The sequence below is a fragment of the Gavia stellata genome, chromosome 1 (genome assembly GCF_030936135.1).
Source record: "Gavia stellata isolate bGavSte3 chromosome 1, bGavSte3.hap2, whole genome shotgun sequence".
Classification (NCBI taxonomy): domain Eukaryota; kingdom Metazoa; phylum Chordata; class Aves; order Gaviiformes; family Gaviidae; genus Gavia; species Gavia stellata.
Window position 1 is genome coordinate 58,951,678 of NC_082594.1, and position 7,682 is coordinate 58,959,359.

At 35.8% G+C, this 7,682-nt stretch overlaps 1 protein-coding gene across 1 annotated transcript in view; it reads right to left on the reverse strand.

Annotated features, from left to right (window-relative positions):
- The window catches only part of STK24 (serine/threonine kinase 24), a 46,576-nt gene extending 42,567 nt beyond the window's left edge, over window positions 1-4,009 (reverse strand). Inside the window, exon 1 of the mRNA XM_059826897.1 lies at window positions 3,790-4,009. The gene's annotated coding sequence lies outside the window, so the exon portion shown is untranslated. The remainder of the gene's footprint in view (window positions 1-3,789) is intronic.
- Window positions 4,010-7,682: the final 3,673 nt, after the last annotated feature.

Below are 7,682 nucleotides of genomic sequence, written 5' to 3' on the forward strand. Positions count from 1 at the left end.
CCTTAGGGTTTCTGACAAAAAGACATTCCACAAATTAATTTATATTCAGGATGACAACCTAAACTGGTACCCACTTCACTACTGCTTACTGCTTTATTTGAATGAACTCTGACCACAGCAATTATACACAAACCTCCAACAACAGACATAAAGAACAAAGTCTAGAGGGAACGGAAGACTTGCTCTATGCAAGCAATAAGCTGCTTTTTATTTAAGACTCACTGTGTTAAAGCAGTAATACATCACACAAACAGATATGGCTTAGTCTCTGGATATGAAAAAAAAATTGCTATAAAACAAAGACATTTCTGAAAAGATGAAGCTGGGATATAAAAAAAATTTTAGAGTAAGAAAATTTAACAGGCATTTGAGTATATCACCCTACTCTAAAAAGTAGCTAAAAATTAGTATTTTTTTTTAAATGTAAATTTCTAGGACAAAGTAACTGCCATTAACTCATTAAATGACAATGCTCATTTCAAGTTGTACTTCCATGTATATCATGCAGTAGATACCAAGAGCTTGACAAGCTATTCTCATGAATATCATCTGAAGACAGTAAGAGGCCTCAGGCAAGTACAGCAGTATTATATAAGCCTTCTAAAATTTCAAGCAACAGGTCCCTTAACACACTGGCATGTATAATCATGTAGCTTAATTGAAGCAGGTGTGGAATAACAGAGAATGAAGAACAATACAAGGATTTCTGAAAGACAGATGATTCAGATGTTTTAAAGAAAAATAATAAAAAACCCCCACAACCCCAAAACATTCTGTCTACCTAGAAAATCTTCAAAAATATAAAAGTTTTCAAGTCTTCATGGCAATGCCCATCAACCACCTTTGCTGAAAATACAGAATGCCTCTTAAAATCTGTCGAATATTTTAAAGGATGTCAGAGCAGGTACTCTGAAATTCATAAAGTTGATCTAGAAAGAGACATGAAATATTAATCATCAGGTGTGCAGCGTCCCAAATGGGATAGAAATTTTTCTTTTCCAGTATCTTGAAACTAGTTATAACAAAATAAATACCAAAAAGTTCTCACAAAAGATACTTACTCCTACTTAACAACTGACATGGGAGTACTTAGGGAAGAAGTTACTACATAATAAGACACCCCTTCAGCTCACAAAAGGATATGCAAGAAACCTGGGGAAACAAAGACTGATCTAGAGCTAGAAAGAAAAAAAAAAAGAGAGAGATTGAAATTGTTATTGGAATTGCTATTTGTCTGCCAAAAATAATTTATAGAAAACCAATTTAAGAGTTTTCTATAAACAGTACCTCTTTCTATCCAAGATCCAACAGACACATTGTCAGCACACATCACACTGCACACAGGCTTTAGACAATAGTAATCGCTGCAGTGGCTGGCAATGTAACCTAAGTTCCTATCATTTTCCCCACTTGCTTACTTCAAAGATGTTCATTGTGTGAGGAAACACTAATATCTTTCTTGTAACTAGAACTAAACTGTTCAATCATGGAAGAAATAATGTCTCCTAATCACTCAAGATGTGGAAAATCAATGCATTCAGCATTCTTGGTGATGGATTATCACATTGTCAGAAAGAGAGTTAAAAGATGGTCAGACCCTTATAACCACATATGGCAGTCCTGGCTTGCAGCAAATAAACCTAGATTCTTAACAAAGAATATTAACTAATTCATTTAAACATTAATATGGTCCTTTTTAAGAGTGTGTGTATATATAAAAAAAATACAATATTACCATCCAGTAACAAGACCTGACCCTTATTTAGAAAGTTAATAGAAATGCAAAATGTTTCCTTTGCAAAGATTCTGTCACTTCAGCATCATCTAATAACCACCACATAATAATATTTAACAGCATAAGTACATGAGTTTTTTGTCTTGAGGACTAAAAGTTCTGTAGTACCAAGTGTCTTGCAAAACAACATACATTCACAAAGAACTGAAGTAATGAATAAACATGAGTAGCTGTACATTCTACTAGCTGTAGAAAGAGCTGTACCTTCCTCCAAAAGTAATCGAGTCATACATAGCCACTGTTAGTGCAGTATCTTAGAAAATCGATACAAGTTGGTAAATTCACAGGCTACTGCACTGGCTAGAAGGGATGCTGAAGGTACAAGTATTTCCAGAAGGTCCTCCTCACAACAATAAGCACAAATATCACTAATGACACATCCAGCCAAACCCATCCCGGCTACCGAGCCCTACAGCCTCCTCTGTCCTTCAGTTAGGAAAAGCAACAGTTGCCATACCACCTTCACAAAATGTTGACATTCACTCAGTTCAAATTTGGACACTGGATTCTCTTTTTCAGCCACATTGATATTATACATTTTTAAAACTATGAAGTGGCATTCCCATCAAACTTCTAACTGTTTTTCTTGTATTCTACTTCACTTATCCTGTAAGATCTTACTGTTCCTCCTCTAAAATGAACAGATTCGAAGCAGAGAGACAGTCCAGGAGAGAAATACCACTTTTGCCTTTTTGCCATACTTCACTTAACTACCAAACCTAGACTGAGAAATTTCAAAAGTAGTAATAAAAGCCATGATGAAAAAATTATCCAGTTTACTGTGCTAAATTATGTGCCTTCTGATGCTTCTGAGATCTAAACTATACATAATTTCTAAGTCCAGTACTAGTGACAGGTTATCAGGTCTGAAACGATTCACAAAGCCTTCAGTGACAAGATGTCCAAGCAAAGTGGTTCAGAGCGCAAGGAAGAAAGGAACAACTGTCTGTCCCTTCAGTATGTAATCTCCTGCATTCAGAAAAAGTCCTTTTTTCCTTGGAAACTAACTGGCAATCTCAGAAATCCAGAGATAAAATGGGGTCCCTCTTTCAGAACCTTCACGTCTTTGCTGATAAATAGAATGCTTCTACAACAGCAGACTGAAAATTCAAGTATTTTCTGCCTACATGGAACTTCAAACCTTGTCAAGAGAACAATCCCTTATCTAAATTGCCATCTCACTGTCATAAGAGCGCTATCGAGATGGAGACAAAGTCTGACCAAAGAAAGAAAGTAGTACCAAAAGCTTCCAGATATTTTCATTACCTTCTGGAGGTAATAAATCACTATAACCATCCAATTAAAAAAAAAAAAAAAATATCAAACAAAAACACCTCTATCTGGCACACTTAAAACTGAACCCTGAAATTAATTAATATGGCAGGGAGATGGAAGGGAAACAGATTTAGAAGGCAGTTAATGGAAACCCCTTCCATTAGCTTTACTTACAGCTAACGTGCTGTTTGCTAATGTGCAAATAAATTAACTTTTAGATTTTAATTTTTAAATCACTCAGATCAAGGCCAGGTTCAGTGTCCTTTGAAAAGCAACCTAAGCTTTGCCACTAATCAAAGCTTAACAAAAACTTTCAAGCTTCACAAAAAAGCTGATATTACATTGTTTTTAACATTTTTACACTTCAAATGCAGACTTAGGTTATATTTTCTGAATTTAAACAACAGTTAGACTTACATTCTCCTAACATTAAGAGAATCTAAACATATTACTTAGAGCTTAACAAATTGATGTTATTTAAATTAATTTCTTTTTGTACAGAAATAGCAAAAGACACGTGCATTTTTTTTCCTATTAAGTTCTGTCACATACTTCACAAAATACAGTAACTCATTCCTCTTTAGAATTGAAAGGACAAAAATATATTGTTCTTCAACTGAGGTCTGACTGAAACCTTTCAAATGAAAACAGGCATGATTGGGTAACTTGGAAAAGAATTACTTATAAAATCAAATCACCATCATCTGTGAGCATCTTACCTTTAAATAGGATCCATAATATTTAGTTACATATGGACTGTCACACTGACTTAGCACTGTGATTTCTTGTTGGATGTCTTCTATTTCATCTTCTGCTTCTTCTAGGTCAATAATTTTTATAGCAACCACTTTCTGAGTCCGATTGTCAATTCCTTTAAAAACTTCACCAAAAGAGCCCTTACCAATTTTCTCCAGTTTTGTAAACAGTTCTTCTGGATCTGCCTTCAGAGTCTGTTAAAAATAAGACAAAAGTTACTCAGTATTTGCAACATTAAAACAAAATGTGAAAATTTTAAGTGCAACAAACACTTCAAATTCTACACATTCCTATTCATCCAGCTATTCTTTTTCTATCTCCATAATTAACGTGTTCTTCCTACATCCCTTATATGCCCACACTGCAACATTTATGCTTCCCTGTATAAAAAGTACAAATTTAACACCATCCCTGTGACAGGGTTTTATCCTATCTGGCATCAGGAAGTGCTGCTACCTCAATTTCTTTTTCTTTGCCAATAAACTGCACCCAGGCACTGAGAATGAAAGATAATTACAAAGATTCGGTTTCTAGTAAGACCAAAATAGATCAAATACCACTACCAATAAAAGTAAACCTTTTGTCTACCCTTTTCTCTTGAAATTGGTTCCTTCCCAGAACCCAGGATCCTACTCTCTTGAATTTTTCCTGTATCTCATCCTCGTAAGGATTTGTTCCCACTCTTCTGTGCACAGACTACTGTTTCCTTTTGTTTGACATGGCAAGCAATCTCCTACCAAGCATCACCTGCATGAACTGCCATGCTTCCGCCTCATCCCTGACCCCAAGGTTTTCTGGAGCAGGATTTATTTTTCTTTTTCTTCTTCTCTCAGTTGGGTAAACTCATTCACTCCTAAAAACCATCCTGTTCCCAGCTATCTTGATTTGAACAGTCACATGAAAACAATGAGTGCTCATCTAAACACGCAAATGTAAGACCTAGACGGACCACTCTGCCATATTTGTTTTTTCTCCACTGTCAAGTATTCAGCTGGCTACTGCTGCTCTTAGACTTCTCACTTTCAGTGCACAGATGGTAAGTTCCATTGTGTACCTTCTTAGTCTAACATCAAGGAACCTTTATAGCTAACAAAAATATATATAAATTACAATTAAAATGGAAAAGTCATAGGTAGAGGGAATAGTCATGAAATGAAGACAAGATAGGATTACTTAGAATATTTCCCTTAAGAAATAAAACAAACAATTCAAAAGACTTGTTATCGTTCTTAAAAGGATGAGGTTCATGCTAACTAAGTGAAAATACATTGTTGATCTAGAAAAATACAGTAATGCCTAAATAAGCATAAAACCACACAGTTTATACTTAGCCAAAATCTGTAGAAGCATAAAGAGGGGAATGAAAATTTCTAACTTACCATTGACAAGCACTGAGCCAACATTTTCTCTTTAACAATTAAATTTAGCTTATACAGCATCTCACACCTATACTTCTGTCTATTTCTGCTCTCACATCTCAAAGGTTACATAATTAACCCATGCAGCCCTGAGAGGAAGATAGTCTAGAAGATATTTTAGTCTATCTGAAGGTATCTGAGTTTCACAGCTGAATTAGGTGTTTTGAGGACCAGGTAGCTCTGACTGACTGAGTCCAGAGATAAACCCACTCAGTTCTTCAGGCAGTGTGTTTGTGGAGCAGTCTGGATTCTACCATCCTGTAGCGCAAATTGTGAGTAAAATACTGCTTCTAATACTTTAAAGTAAGCTACGAGACATCACAGTTTTCAGCTAATTTTTCCAGGAATAGATTACTGGTGAGATCAGTCCTAAGAAAAAACACTCTAAGTATACTGCAAGACTTCACCATCCCCAAGAAGTTCCCCCTGATTTACATCTTATTGATCCATTTTTCTAGCCAAAGTCGGTTTCAGGAAACAAACAGGACATGAGTTTTTATCTCCCTTTTACCACTAAAAGGAACAGAGCAAAAGATCCAAGTCCCTTCCACCAAAAGAAACTTGTTCCTCCTCTAATTTCAATGTAATGAGAATTACATACTATCACATACTATTAAATACTACATACATAATATGCTAATATATCTCCCACTTGGAAACTAGACCAGAGCACTTCATATTTTCCAGCAAGTGTAGTTATCCTTTAGCTACACAGGAGCCCCTACCAAGGCTTTCAGGGACATCACTTACAAAAGATCACAAAACCAGGCACCAAATCATGCTGTAGTGGTTCTCCTCATGCCCCACAGAATGCTCTTTTGTCAATATTCAAAACAGTCTTCTCTGAGAATTCTTCATGAATAAAAATAACCTTAACACTTGCATCAGATATCTTCCCTTGTGGAAGACAATTATCAGTCTATGCTTTCATACATACTGTATTAGAATTTGAGATTACATGCTGTAGAGAGCTGTGCACGCCTACTCCATCCACACAGGCCTTTTAGTTCCATTCACTAGCCACAGGAATCTAAGCATTACATCATTACAAAGGCATTTGGGTAAGTCACAAACCAATCCCAGTCACAGCTGCCTAAAAAATTCTGTGTTTCACCTCCAGAGACTAAAAAGCCATCACTACTCAAAGTTGCAGTGTACTGCAGTTGTTCATATGGAGAAAAATTCCAGGAGTACAAGGGCTATCTGCCAGCAGCTATTTTAAAGCTGTTAGCCATATGTATTCACCCCCTATCATCCCTTTTCCCCTCAAGCCCTCAAACATCTATTACAATTGTATATTAAAGCCCATTACTTCATGACACCACAAACTCCAGAGACTAGCAGAACTCTCACAGCTCCATTTTTACAGCCTCAAGCACTTGGGATTCTGGTACTAGGCTGACAGTTTTATGAACAACTGCAGTAGGACATTTTCCCAGTCATTTTGTGTTAATAATTACAGAAAAACACAGAAGATAACTGTTCCTGGAATTCCTGAGAAGCAGGGAAGAACTGATCCTGTTTCATTTTGTAAAATTAATTGTTCAATAATAGCTGGTATTTATTTATAATAGTAGTTTATTAATTTATTAATAATAGTAGTTCTTTTTCCAATTCCTTGTGAAATTACTAGTTATTAAAAAAAGTTTCCTTCCCAAATCAGAACTTTTGCAAATTCATTTTTTAGTTTTAAAATTTAATAGTTGCCATTTTTTAACTTTGTTCTAAGCAACAGGAGGAGGTGGTATTAAGTTTTAAAATAAAAAGCTCTCTTGCTCTGTGAGAAGGTCTGAATTTTCTTCTCAGGAGACCAGGTGTTTGAAGTGACAGCCTTAAACTATGGGCAACCTGTGTTTTTGGAAAACTACCCGATGGTTGGTCCCTCTTTAATGACCTGCTCTATGTCAAAAATGGAGAGATCAGACCTCCATATACATATTGAACTACTTGAATTGCACTTACATGAGTGGCCAGTTCCCATTCATATTTGCAAGATCTCATCTGGGAAAGATTCTGGCTCAATTGTTTGTTTTTGTAAATACTTCCAACAGAGCCAAAATAAACAAATAGCTTTATATGGCTGAATATAGAAAATGTCTTCCATAGAGTCTGTCACTACAATTTTGCTGACCCTACTCTTTACAAGTTTTCACTCAGCACATAGCATTATCCTACTAATATTAAAATAAAAGGAGCTGATGAAAGAGCCTTCACATAACTAAGCACACCAAACATTGCTAGAAACCGCAGAATAGGACAGCAACATCTGCTGCAAAAGGATAAAGCTAATCACCTTGTTTGATAAGGAGCGAGATCTCTACCACTAAAACGTTTCCTTCAAAGTGTGTCACAGAATACGTATTGTGGCAAGTCAGAAACAAATTCTAGAACATTTAGATCTAATGATTACAGAATTTCTAATTTCCATAACCACTTGA